Source organism: Magnolia sinica, chromosome 9 (genome assembly GCF_029962835.1).
Source record: "Magnolia sinica isolate HGM2019 chromosome 9, MsV1, whole genome shotgun sequence".
NCBI lineage: Eukaryota > Viridiplantae > Streptophyta > Magnoliopsida > Magnoliales > Magnoliaceae > Magnolia > Magnolia sinica.
In genome coordinates, this window is record NC_080581.1 from 78677052 (window position 1) to 78691593 (window position 14542).

General features: G+C 37.6%; 1 long non-coding RNA gene and 1 other non-coding gene across 2 annotated transcripts; both read left to right on the plus strand.

Annotated features, from left to right (window-relative positions):
- The first annotated feature begins 8346 nt into the window (after positions 1-8346).
- Positions 8347-11086, plus strand: LOC131255782 (uncharacterized). Its single transcript, XR_009176414.1, has 4 exons — positions 8347-10080; positions 10204-10459; positions 10726-10838; positions 10982-11086. It is a non-coding gene; the product is annotated as an uncharacterized LOC131255782 (long non-coding RNA).
- Positions 8486-8569, plus strand: LOC131257261 (small nucleolar RNA Z221/R21b). Its single transcript, XR_009177269.1, has one exon. It is a non-coding gene; the product is annotated as a small nucleolar RNA Z221/R21b (small nucleolar RNA).
- Positions 11087-14542: the final 3456 nt, after the last annotated feature.

The window sequence follows — 14542 nt, forward strand, 5'->3', positions numbered from 1 at the left end:
GCTCATGAGACAAAGCAAACAACATAATTTAACTAATCCACAACCAATGTAAGAGAGTTATGAACGTTAGGAAGGGTTCCGTCATCCAACCATGCCCGTGAGACAATGGTGAACAACAGGGTTCCCAAGTTCACAATCCCTATAATAAAAAGAACATACTCAAAGCTATCACAAATTTATTGTAACTTAAGTCACAACAAACCATTAAAAACTATGAATATTCCTTTTAATCAAACCAAAAATCAAAGAGAGTTCAACGTAACATGAATCAAAGCCGCAGAAAACATCCCATCATGCTACAAGCTTCACCTCTTAGCCCTAGCTAAGTGGTTTAGCTGACCATAGACATGATCAAACTAAAGATAAAAAAAAAATTAAAGGAAAAGAAAAACTGAAGAAGGAAGGAGAACTCTTGCAGCCGTTTCACGCTCTCTCTCTCTCCACGTCTTGCTCTCCACGTCTAAAGATAATCTCCCACATCTTTCTCTCTCCTTTTTATAGCCAAAGCTAGGTCGGTGGGAGGCTGGAAGTCAGTGGCTGGGAGTGTGTATGCACTCCCTTTCGCAACAGCGTGCGTAGAAAAAAAAAACCGTAAGAAGCCTTGCGTTTGGAACATCTTTTTGGCACGAAAAGCACCGAAAACCCGATTTAACTCCATGGTGGTGGTCGTGTCCACCCTCTGGAACTTGTGGACGGTTCAGATCAACGGTCCGGCCATGATCGTGCTCGTACAACTGCCCGAAAGTCCTAGTTTTCCCAGACGCAAGCCGCGTGCATGAGATTGTGCTGAGGTGTTCGGTGGGCCCCACATTGATGTTTTTGGAGAAATCCACCCTATCCATTGGATTTCTGGCGAGATTTAGGTCGGAAAGGGGTGGTTTTGGTAGAGTTTGGTGCGGCCCAAAGGATCGAATCTTCCCGCCGTTCATCCTGCGTTTGACAGCGATCTGCGTGTGTACACGTGCATGAGAGAAAAATAACTCTATGACTGGGGTCTTGGCCACCCCCTGGATCAAATGGACTGTCCCGATCGTCCATCGGGACGATGGTGGTGGCCCACTACGCGTCCCAGTGGGACGGATGTCCCTTGCTGCGTTAGAGATCGGGTCAACTCGATCTTTGACCGGGGTCTGGGTCCGGTGCAGCTCAGTTGTGCACCTGCTGTGCACACACATCACGCGTGTGAGGTCCATTGGGATGTACATGAGAAATCTGCTCCGTCCATCCGCTTTTTCATCTAATTGAGGGGTTGAGACTAAAATTGAAGCATATCCAGATATCAGGTGGGCCCCAAATCAGTGATTTAGTGGCTGATCTGTCCGTTGGGACACTTTCCCGAAGATCTAAGGGCTGAATTTTGACGTGTATGGTTAATTTATGGTCCTCAGGCCAGATATAAATTTTTGAGTTAAAAGCATTGTGGCAACCCTGTGATATTATATTCAGGATGATTTTCAGGCCCCTTTTACTTTAATCACTTGATTTTCTTGGATCTTTGGCATGTGAATTCTTCAATATTGGTCCCCTAAGATCTGTCCCTTGCCTTAGTAATTCTTGAGTGTTAAATCCATGCTTTTAATACCCTTTTCAGTCCAAGCTCTTAAATTCACCTTGCAATACAAACACGATTAAAATAGAACATTAAGCATTATTATGTTCGTAAAATCATATGATAACTGGGGTCTAATATGTAATATTTGACCTCAATAATATCTCATAACCTAAAGGGGACACAGTAAATGCATGGTGTTGATGTTCGACACACATTATGATGGGCCCAGAAAACTTACTAACATTAATTCTTAGGTTTTCACGAGATCAGTAAGTTAGATCACAATTTCGACCTGAATATTTGGCCCATTTTAGATATCTGATCCATTCAAGATTTTATTAATCAATTCCTTCAATTCGACTAGTTACTCTCCCCGATCAGGCTACATATCATAAAGATATTGGGCATACCAGATTGATCAATAATATGATGGGGTCATATATATCTTCCGATCTAATGGTCAGATTTGAGTGAAATTTAATTTAAACATTTGAAGTTATTTTCTCTTCAATCTAGACTGATCGATATCATGACAAACTGTTTGTTTCCCGTTTAAAAAGTGTTTTGGACTAATCCGATTTGTTTGAAGTCGTAATAGGTTGAATTTTCTAGTATATCATAATTAACACATTATGAATTTTGAGAATGACTTTATCATAGAATTAGATCAATCTCATCATTTTAAGTTATTCTTGCTATTACAATTCATTATAAGTTATTCTCATAAAATCTCAATTTTTTAACAAATATTTCGATTATCTTCAAAATAAAAATCATTTTTTTTTTCCAAAATTACATCATTGTTTTTATCTTAATTTTTTTTTTCAAAATCTCATATTTTCTCAAACATTGTTAAAATTTCTTCAGAATTTTGAACTTATTTTCAATAATCATAATTTTATTTTTAAAATTCCCCAATTTTCATTTTAAAAATGTCAAAATTTTGCCAAAAATCTTTAAAAAAAAAGAAAAAAAAAATCTTATTTTCTTTTTTTCAAAATCTGAATCTTTCTCAATCATTATCAATTTTAAATCTCATTTTTTTTTTCAAAATCTCAATTTATTAAAACTTTTCAACTTTTTTGAAAAGTCAATTTTTTTATATATTCAAACTTCGATTTAACTAGTCACTCGTCATGATCGGGTTTCGGATGAGAAAGATATTGGATGGACAAGATTGATCAACAATATAATGGGCCATATCTTGCGATCCAATGGTCAAATTTGAGTTTAAGGTCAGTTCAGATTGTCCAAAATCAATCTAGATCTAGACAAATTGATCATGCCCATTTAAAGACTATTTTAGATGGATCCGACTTGTTTCACGTCATATTGAGTCGATTTTTGTTCTATATCTTATTTAGCACGTACGTTTCAAATATACTTGACCGTTTAGATCAACCTTAGCACGTCTCAGTTAGACTTCATTAACCTTGGGCTATCAATTTTTTTACAAAGTGAATCTTTGTGCGCATAAGCTGTTAAATGTTCAATTAGTTTACGTGCATAGTAATTTAGTAAAAAATCTTATTTTTTTCTCACAGATAATCTCAATTTCCTTTTAAAAATCACATTTTTTTCAAAATATATATTTTTTAAATCTTAATTTTTCTTTCAAAACTTTTAACAAAATATCATTTTTATTATCAAACTTTTTTAAAAAACAAAAATACAAATTCTTAATTTTCATTTCCAAAATCTAAAATTTTTTCCCAAAATCTATTTTTTTCCTCAAAAAATTTCAAAATGCTGATTTTTTTTTTTTTCTTCAAAAGCACCATTTTGTTTTCAACTTTTCAATTTTCTTTTTCAAAATGATATAAATTTTTTTTTTCAAAATCTCAATGTTTTTATAAATAACTTTTTCTTTTAATTTCAATTTTCAAACATTTTCAATTATTTTTCAATATCACAAATTTTTTAAACTTTTTTTTTTTCCTTTTCAAAATGTCTGTTTTTTGTTGAAGTATCGATTTTTTTAATATCGTTTTATCTTGAAAATTTCAATTCTTTCGAACTTCTCCATTTAAAAATGTATGTTTATATATATATGGGAAAAGGTACTATGCGCTCGACCTCACGATAAGCTCCCGTGAGGTCGAGCTGTGTGGGCCCCACTGTGATGCATGTCGACCATCAACACCATGCATTTGATGGCTTCCCCCTAAATTATGGGATATCCCAAAAATCAGCCGTATACGGAACTCAGGTGGGCCATACCATCTAAAATCATGTGAAGACACCGTTAAAACATATAAAAGCACTTGGTGGGGCCCACCTGAGTTTTGAATTCTGCTGAAACTTGGTCTGAACCCTCATCCAAGTGGGACACACATAATGGATGGGCTGGATTTGCAAACCACATCTCGGTGGGCCCAAAAAATGATTATGAATGTTTTAATGGTGCACGGCCCCTCCCCACTTCTGTATGTGGTGTGGCCCACACAAGTCACGGATTGACTTGATTTTTGAGACCTAGGCCCACGATGGAATGGTGCATCTGACTGATGGGGTAGATGTTCGAAACGCATCACGGTGGGGCCCACACGGCTCGACCTCATGGGACGGACTCGTGAGGTCGAGCGCATAGTACCTTTTCCCTATATATATATATATATATATATATATATATATATATATATATATATATATATATATATATATATATATTCGAACTTGTCAAATTTTATCGAACTTCTCAAATTTATTTTATTTTTCAAAATACAAACTCTCATTTTCTTTTTCAAAACATGTTCATTTTTTAAAGTTGTCGAAATTTTCACATTTTTAAAAATCTTTTTAATCTTCTTTTTCAAGATATCATTTTTTTTTCTTGAAATGCAAATTCTTCTTTTTTTTTTTTTCAAAATTATCAACTTTATTCAATATTCTTTTTTCCCCCCAAAAATAGATTTTTATTAAATCACGGTTTTTCTTTTTTAAAATCTCAAAATTTCTCAAACATTGTTAAATTTTTTCTTCTCAATATTCTTTTTCATGTGATATTACAAATCATTTAAATATTAGTTTCAAATAATAAAAATTAATAATAATTTCCTCTCATTTGATATAAAAACAAAAAAAAAAATTCTTCGCATTCAATCAATTGTTAAAAACTAATCTTAGACATAAATATGTAGAATTAAACCACTGAAATTCTATTAAAAAACAATTCTTAGACTATAAAAAACATAATTTTCCACCATATTCTAAAAAAATATGAATAAGATAAATGTTTAAGGCAAAGGTCATTTTACGATGGACCATGATCCGTCGCAAAATAAACTAAAATCTGCCAAGTATTATTTTGGGCGTTAATTAGCGATGGACAAAATCCATCGCAATATCAAAATCTACGACGAATTGAATTCGTCACAAATTTGCGACGGACAAAATCCGTTGTAAATATGATTTTAGCGATGGATTTGGTCCGTCGCTGAATTCCGTGACCTTTCACCGGTTTTTTGCGAAAAACATTGGGTGACGGACCTTTTCTGTCAACGGCGGATTAAATCTATTGTTAAACCAAGCCATTTTTGCGACGGACCAAATTCGTCGCAAATTTGCCAATTTGGCTTAGTGCTTTACCTCTTCAGGTCTTCTTCGGGGTGATAAAGTTTTCGAAGCATTGACCTTCTATCATGAAGCATTTTCATAGTCACGAACAAGTTTGAGAAGAGCACACACGTTAGAGAACCTACCATTAAGAAAAATATAGCATCATCAACGACAAATAGGTGAGTGATTCTGGGGCATATTTAAGGAATTTTGTACGGAAGACAGGTCCTAGATGTGAACAGATTGTGGATGCCTCTGCTGAATACTTCTGCTGCAATGATGAAGATTGACAGCATTAACTGGTCTCCCTGTTTTAAACCTCTACTTGATTGAAAGAAACTGAAACCTTTCCCATTAATGAGGATAGAAAACCATACACCTTTCCAACAATGCTGCAGTTGAGTAATCCATCTAGAATCAAACCCAAATTTGTGGAGAACCTGAGCTATGAAATTCCATTCCAATCAATCATAAGCATTTTCCATATCAGGTTTGATGATTAAGTTGCCCCCATAAACCTGAGCTATGAAATAGGTACCGAGTTGCATTGGAAACTAACTCAAGTGAACCACCATGCTTAAGACGGAATATAAGGAAGTAAATTTGACTTGAAAGGTGAGGATCACCCTTCAAGCTTGTCTACATCTTAATAGTTAGTTTAGCTCATTTATTTCATCAATTGCCTAACATAATACTCAGTAAAAATGATGACAAATGTTAGTTTCTATTTGAGTGATTCTTCATAATGATTGATCGTTGGATTTACATTCAAATATCTAAACATGCGATGGATCTCAAATATCCCACTTTGTGTAAATATTATTGATATTGTGTGTGACTTGTTTTACTACTTGGGGTTACTTGATGGTGTTTTTGGAAGTCCTTAAACTAGTGGCCATTCTGTTTAATAGATTAAATGAAATTTCTTTATTGTGGACTTCTTATCTTGTGGATCATTTGTGCCTATGTGGTTTTGGGGACAATCCCTTTCTATCATATCCTTGAGTGGAATATTTGCCCTATGTGGCTTTGATTGGCTATTTGCACTTTGCGGCTTTGATTGGCTATTTGCCCTTCGCGGCTTTGATAAATTATTATTAAATAACCCTTTAATGGTAAGTTCTCATCGAACTGTGATTGGCCACTACGTGATGATGTTATCTTTAAACATCCTACTTGTTAGAGTCTCATGAGCCGGGGATGGTGGTATGAGACATTATGCCTGAGCTGTTGGCCGATGCTAAATGACGAGCCCCTCATAGTGACCTTTGAGCTTTCTTAAAATGGTTGTTTGAAATTGGAATAATAATGGTTGGACTAATCATTCATTTTCATGGCATACGGACTTTACCGGGTGGTCGATGTAAGACATGGAGTTTCTTGGGTCACTATGGGCTATACCATAGAGTATTTTACCAGGTGATCTTAAGTTAATATCACGTGCATTCTTACCACTATGGGCTGCCCTTTTTGCATGAACTTTTTCGTGTGTTTAGTCCTCCTTAAGGCGTACCTTTGAGTACTTTTCTGGAAGACCAATTCACCTTAGGTGTCCTCGTTGCATGGTCTTTTCCTGGTGGCTAGTTCTCCTTAGGACGTACCTTTGAGTACCTTTTCAGGTAGGTAGTTCTCCTTGGGCGACCTTTTTTCTAGCTGGATGTGCATCCCCAGGTCTGTGAGCATGTGCATGCATTTATGCATTTAAAATAAGAATTTCTTTGTGAAATTTATTCAATACATGCATATCTGATAAACTCTGTCTTATTATTATGATGGTCATTGTGAAATATTCATTATAAATTGTTCCTGATAAACTATTCTTAATTATCTTGATGTTTTGATAAATCTTGAGGGTTATACCTCACTCGGATAGCCAATGACTCTATCAAACCGTATTCAGTGTGCAGGAAACGCAGATGATGTGCATGCCGATGTTCATGTGAAATAGGAGGAGCCAAATGATCTTGTGACTCTCTATTACTGATTTTATTTGTATTTAATTTGTACTGTTATATTTTGTAAAAAAAAATAAAATTAAGACATTGCTTTGTACAAGTTTTCAGGCAACCACTCGAATATTTGATTATATATATTTGGACTCCCTCTTATACTTGATTTATTTTTACTCCGCTAGATAACTAAGTCTGATAAAAAAAAAGTACGTGAAATTTGGGCTATCTTTAAAGGTTAACACTCAGGTTTTTGGAAAATGAGTAGTGTACTCGGGTTTCGGGAACCGGGGTATTACAAATATAATGAGTTCATGCTATCTTCCTTGTGTTTAATCACTCTTTGAGTATTCCAAGTTTCGTTAGAAGATAAGTATTCTCTAGAAGTTAGGCCTTGTTCCTATAGGAAAAGCATTTGTCTAATACACTCTAGAATGTCCATCTAAGTGAATCCCCGTTTGTAACCAACTATACCTTAGTTGTAAGAGATTCGACCTTTAGGTGGTCAAAACGAATATTATGCAATTTAGGTCACTCAATTTAGGGGATATTGGTGCATTGGGCCATCCACAGTGTGGCCATCAAATCAATGTCTTATATCATTGAACATAAGCCCAAGCATTGCTTAATAGTGTGTTTTGCATATATTGCATCGTTATAATACATGTAAATAACTCTTGCACTTGTTTGGACGTGGCAGAGTATTTTTGAAAACCAATTCCAAAAGGGCTAGCGTAAACTTGTGAGCCTAACATGATGTATGTAACATATCGACGCTGTCCATCCATTTTAGTGGAACATTTAAGGACGTGATCCAAAAATAAAACAAATTCGAAGCTCAAGTGAACCACACTAGGGAAAATAGTGGTCTTAAAACGTCCACCATTGATTGGGTGTTTCCTTCCTAAGGCCCACATTGATATTTATTTGTCTATCTAACCTGTTCATTAGGTCACACAGACATGGATAACGAGAAAATAGAATTATCAGCTTGATCCAAAACTTATGCAGCCCTAAGAAGTTTTTAACCATATGCATTCACTACAAGGAAAGTGAGCATAGTCGTCGGTTGGGGCTACCCTTTGCCGGTAGTCAGATTTACTAGCCGCGGGCAAAGGGGCCCTATAAAAAAAATCGCAGCCCTAATCTTTCATCTGCGCTCCTCTCCCCGCCCCCACTCTCTCTCTCTCTCTCTGCCTCTCTTTCTCCCTGCCTCTCCGCTCTCTCTCTCTCTCTCTCTCTCTCTCTCTCTCTCTCTCTGCCTTTCCGTTCGCTCTCCCTCAAGCTCTCCCTCTCGCTCTCCCTCCCTCTCCCTCTCACTCTCTATCTCTCCCTCTAGTTCCTAAGAAGGTTAGGGTTTTCATCATCTCTCTTGTTTTCATTAATGCGTGTAGATTTTTCGGTTAAAGGAAATGCAGGTGAAGGATGCCTGTGATGAGGAAATGAAAGTCATGCACCACTCTGATGTTTTCAGTGCTGATATACGACATACCCATTTCTATTTGAGCCATTCTTCATCTCTCTCTCATATGTTCCGAGAGTTAGGGTTTTTGGATTTCTAATTTCCTTTCTGTTTTGGTTGTGTAATTTTTTAGGACTTTTTTGCTCGTTATTTGTGTCCTTTTTCTTTTTATTTTATGAAATAAAAGATTGCCAAATGATGTAGTTGTTTTCTGTTGAAAATGGCTAACCATGATGCAGACTGTTCAAAAACTATGTTTGCTCCATGGGGATAAGCACTGGTGTCTGATGGCTCTCCTTTTTTCTTTGATGGTTAGATCTCTTACATTTATTTGATGGGGTGGTCTTGATTGCTGCTGGTTTCCGGTTGTCCATTCATGGTCTTCTTCAATGGGCATTTTCCTAAACTTTTAGTTGTTTTTTTTCTGGATAGACCTGGTGGGTAAAGGTGATCCTAACTGCTGGATTATGTCCTGAGAATGCCATAAATGGTTCAGATTTAATGGAGAAGGGCTAGAGATCCGAATGGCTACATGCTCAATATTTCCTAGATCCAATATTCCAATCTTACGGGATTTTTTTTTATGTTGTTTCCCCAAATTCACAGCTTTAGGGCTTTCTTGCTAACCTTGGTAGAGCGCAACACCACTACTGTGGCAGAATAAGATTGTACTTAAGCTACCTAATCATGATCCAGAGTGTTGCTTTTCAAATCTTGTCTTAAAGCTTCACTCTGTTTCAACTCCAAGTGCCTGAGCCTCTATACGATTGTTGTGCCCAGCTATACTGATCTTTCCTCTGAGAGTCCCTGCCTTTTGTTTTCCAAGTCTCTGTGTTTCCACTTCCATCATCTTTTATATATTGCTTGTTTGTCATATTATTATGCTTTTTGATGTAATTTCTTTAAATTCCAACCAAAAGTAGTGCATTGTTTTCCATGCTGATTAGATCAGCAGTGATGTTGTGTCAATTTACAAGCTTGATGGGAGGTATCAAACTGAGACTTTTGAGTAGGCTTTAATCCTAAATTCCCAGCAGTGGTTTTCTCATTCCTTCCCTAAGCCATAGCTATGGCCACAAAGGGTTTAGAACCTAGTTGTTTTAAAAATATGCTTGGTTCTCAGTTGGACTGTGGCTTTGGCATATGGATCTGACCTGATTGTTACATGCTTCTTTTACATGGTGCCATCCTTTTCTCATGTTGTGTTAAAATGCCTAGGAGTGCCTTGTGCTGACAGAATCTCACATGGCAGATTTTGTGGATCATGTTTTGAATCAGTTAACAAGCAAGTAAACTAAAGTTGCAGTTAACGAGATTGCCTAGTCCTTTATTAATACTTACCTGTATGATAGAAGTTGGGAATTAGTTGATATATTTATTAGCGTGGATATGAACTTACATTATGATTCACCTAGGGATACTGAGGTAAGGGACTGGATTTGAAACATGGGGAAGAGGAAGTCAAGGGCAAAGCCACCTCCTAAGAAGTGGATGGACAAGCTTGATACTGTCTTTAGTTGCCCCTTCTGCAACCATGGAACCAGTGTTGACTGCCGCATGTGATCATTCTTCATCCCTTCATATATTTCTGTATTTGTATTTCTCTGAACGTGGTTTCTTCAGGTTGTGTATAAGTCACATTTTGCCATTTTATGGGATTGAATGATTTTTTACTCTTTCAGCGATATGAAGAATTTGATTGGTGAAGCCACATGCAGGATTTGCCTAGAAAATTTTAGCACTACAGTCACTGGAATGGAATTGATTGTGTGCTTTGCAAGGAGATCCTAACTTTCATTTACCCAACATGCTATCAATTGGGTGTTTGTTTAAATTCTATTTTTTGTTATTTTCATCTTCAACAGGCTTATGTTCAACAGCTAGAGTCTAGTAGGATTAACTTAGCTAGTAAAGGAGCTCTAGAGGGCTCGAGCTCAGGTGAGGCTCTTTATTCATGTGTACTATATATAGTACATTATCCAGCGTAAAGTCGAATAATCCGCTATCCATTCTCATGAGATTTTGATTTAGACTTGCTACGGTAGACCGTGTTAAGATCCCTTCAAAACATTGATGGTGGATGATAGACTATAAATTGAATTCTCATGCCTCTTTCTAATTTTTGTTGTTTTGCAAAATTATATATATTTATTGGGAAATATTTTTGGGATGTGAACACTCTTACTGTCCTTTCTTGTGGTCAGGCAAGTCTATTATTCAAAAAGCTCTATTTGAAGTTGGATGCTGTCTCTCATTTTCTATTGAGATACTTCTAATATTGGGTGGGGGAAATCTAATTTCTACATCCAGTGATGAGGTGGGCGATGTATGGATGAGACTTAGAACTAAGTAGGAATGAAATGTCTAGATTGATTAAGTTTTGGGCTGAGAGTAAATACTTGCATTTGTTCTATCCAGATACTTCTAATATTGAATGAAATTGAGTTTTCTCTTTGACAGAGTGAAGAAGAAGAGTGTGGATTTCATTTTCCGTTCTTCTTTATACTTGGAAGTTGGGTTTGATATTGCTCAAGTCATTAGGGTAAAACCCATGTATGGAGTGTTGAGATGTAGAGCCACATCTGGACAGGGCCGCTCGACCGGTCGAGTGGCCCACTCGACCAATCGAGGACTGGCTCGACTTAAAGTCCAGTGAGCATCAGGTTTTTGGTTTCGAGGTGCTCGAGGCCCATGCTCGACCAGTCGAGGGTCCGCTTGACCAGTCGAGCAGCTTGCTTGACCAATCGAGGTTGCATAGATTCGTTTCCAGATTTTACACGGACTGCGGATTTTTGAGTTGGTTTTCGCAGAGGTGGGAAAGAGAAGTTGCCTAAACTATAAATAGGGGTCCCTAGGGCTTTTCTAGGTTAATGAGAGTTATTCTAAAGTATGGGCAAAGGTTTTTCTCTATACATCCAAGGGAAAAGGTTAATATATTGCTTGTAATCTCATTTTCTTCATAGTGGTTCGTGGTTTTTTACCCTTGTTTGGAGTTTTTCCATGTATATCTTGTCTTGTGATTTTGTTTGGTATGCTTTGATTTTATTCTAAATTATATTTCTTTCTGTTTATCGTTTGTGGGTGAGACCAGAGATTGGATCTCGGTTCATTGCGTTGTTGGCATGCTGCGTAACAACTAGCATCAGAGCTATTAGATTAGTTCTATTGGGAGCAATGACGGAAGAAGGGAAGACTATAATTGAGAAGTTTGATGGTTCAAACTTTGCCTTCTAGAAGATGCCGATGGAGGATTATTTGTATCAGAAGGACCTCTATATTCTACTAGGAGGAAAAGAGAAGAAACTAAAGAAGATGACAGATGATGAATGGTTTTTATTAATTGGATCGGAAGGCTTTAGGAACGATCCAACTCTCTTTGCCTAAGAGCATCGCCTTCAATATATCTAAGGTGAAAACCACAAAAGAATTAATGGAAGCCCTAGCGATGATGTATAAAAAACCCTCAGCGTCCAACAAAGTTCATCTTATAAAACAACTATTCAACATGAAGATGTCAGATGATGGGAGCGTGGCTGAACATCTAAATGAGTTCAATACAGTCACGAGCCAGTTGGAATCCGTTGGCATTATTTTTGAGGACGAGGTCAGAGCATTATTGATCTTGTCCAGTTCGCCAGATAGTTAGGATGGTTTGGTGATTACTGTGAGCAATTCTTTATGGTCGACAAAACTGAAATTTGATAATGTGATCGGTCTAATTCTCAGCGAAGAATATAGAAGAAAGGCATTAAGAGTTTCAGGAGATTCAGGGAATGCTGTAAACGTTGAAGGAAGAGGAAGATCGCTGAATAAACACAGACGTTCTAAGTCGAGGAAGAAGTCCAAGGGATTGAAAGACAGACAGGTGTTGGCATTGCGGCAAGAATGGGCACATGAAACGTGATTGTAGGGCACTTAAGAAATAAGAAGGAAGCTCTCAAGGCGGGAAGGATTCAGTGAATATATCTGAGGAGAGTGACACAGAAGCATTGATCTTGTCTCTTGATGCGAGGAATGAGTTTTGGGTTATAGACTTGGGTGCTTCGTTTCATGCCACTTCATGTAAGGAAGTTCTGCATGATTGTGTTAGGTGACTTTGAGAGAGTCTACCTAGGTGACGATGAGCCATGCAGTATTGTTGGAAAAGGAGATGTTCACATATATCAGAAAGACGGAACGACTTTGAAATTGAAGGATGTCAGACATGTACTGAGTTTGAAACATAACTTAATCTCGGTGGGGCAGTTGTCCGATGCTGGATATGTGACGACCTTCACTAGTGATTCCTGAAAATCACAAAAGGTGCCTTGGTGATATCTCGAGGCAAAAAGGAAGGTACTTTGTACGTGACTTCAAGATCGTATAGTTCACTCGCAGTCGCATCAACTGGAGTGAATGGGCAATTATTGCATCAGAGGTTGGGACATATGAGTGAGAAAGGGATGAAAAATGCTATTGTCAAAAGGGAAGCCACCTGGGCTGAAGTCTATTGACTTGAAATTCTACGAGGACTGCATGTATAGCAAGCAGAAGAGGGTAAGTTTCAAGAAGACAGGACGCGCTCCAAAGACGCATCTGTTGGAGCTTGTACACATTGATGTGTGGGGACCAACACAGGTATCATCTCTTGGTGGTTCACGTTATTTTGTTTCCTTTATTGATGATGCTAGTAGAAAATCGTGGGTTTATTTCTTAAAGTACAAAACTAATGTATTTGATGTATTTAAGAAGTGGAAAGTAATGGTAGAAAATGAGATAAGTAAAATAGTAAAATATCTCAAATCTGATAATGGGAGAGAGTACTGTGATAAGAAATTTGAGGAGTATTGTGCAGCAAATGGAATAAAACATTAGAAAATGATTCCAGGGACACTGCAGCAGAACAGTGTGGCTAAGCGCATTAACATGACCATCCTTGAGCACGCCAGAAGCATGAGGTTACATACAGGGTTGCCCAAGACGTTTTGTACAGATGCTGTGAATACTACCACATATCTCATCAATAGAAGTCCCTCAGCACCATTGGATGATGGGCTACAAGAAGAAACGTGGATTGGGAAAGAAGTGAACCTTGCACATCTCAGAGTGTTCGGTTGCACTTCATATGTTCACATTGATGTAGAGCATAGAAACAAGCTGGATGCGAAGTCTAGGAGGTACACATTTTTAGGCTACGGGTAGCATGATTTTGGCTACAGATTTTCGGATACAAAAAATAGAAAAATCATCAGAAATAAAGATGTAGTCTTCAATGAAAAAATGATGCATAAGGACAGTGTGCAGCAAAATAAGGTCGAGGAAAAAGAATTCGTAAAGTTAGAAGAGTTACCGGACACAGGTGTTACGGCGCCACAGGACGATCATGCACAGGAGCATTATGAGGCAGAGCCACATACACCGGTTGTGAGGAGGTCTACTCGGGAGAGGTGATCCACTGTATGATACTCACCCTCCTTACATTATCTACTGCTGACAGATAATGGTAAACCAGAGTGTTTTGAAGATGCATTATAGTCAGATACACGGGTTAAGTGGGAGCTGGCCATGGATGATGAGATGGATTCTCTTGAGTTTAATCGTACATGGGAGCTAGTCACTCTACCTAAGGGTAAGAAAGCTCTTCATAACAAGTGGGTTTATAGACTGCAGGAGGAGCATGATGATTCAAAATGATACAAGGCTAGATTGGTTGTGTAAGGGTTCCAACAAAAGGTAGGTATCGACTTCACCGAAATATTTTCACCAGTGGTGAAAATGTCTACGATTCGTATGATCTTGAGTATAGTGGCTACAGAAGACTTACATCTAGAATAGCTAGATATTAAGACAGCCTTTCTTCATGGGGACCTTGAAGAAGAGATATATGTGCATTAGCCGACATAATACGTGGTACTAGGAAAGGAGAACAAGGTATGTCGACTGAAGAAGAGTCTATATGGCCTGAAGCAGGCCCCGAGGCAGTGGTACAAGAAGTTCGACAGTTTCATGTCGGGAAACGGTTTTAGGAGATGCCATGCAGAC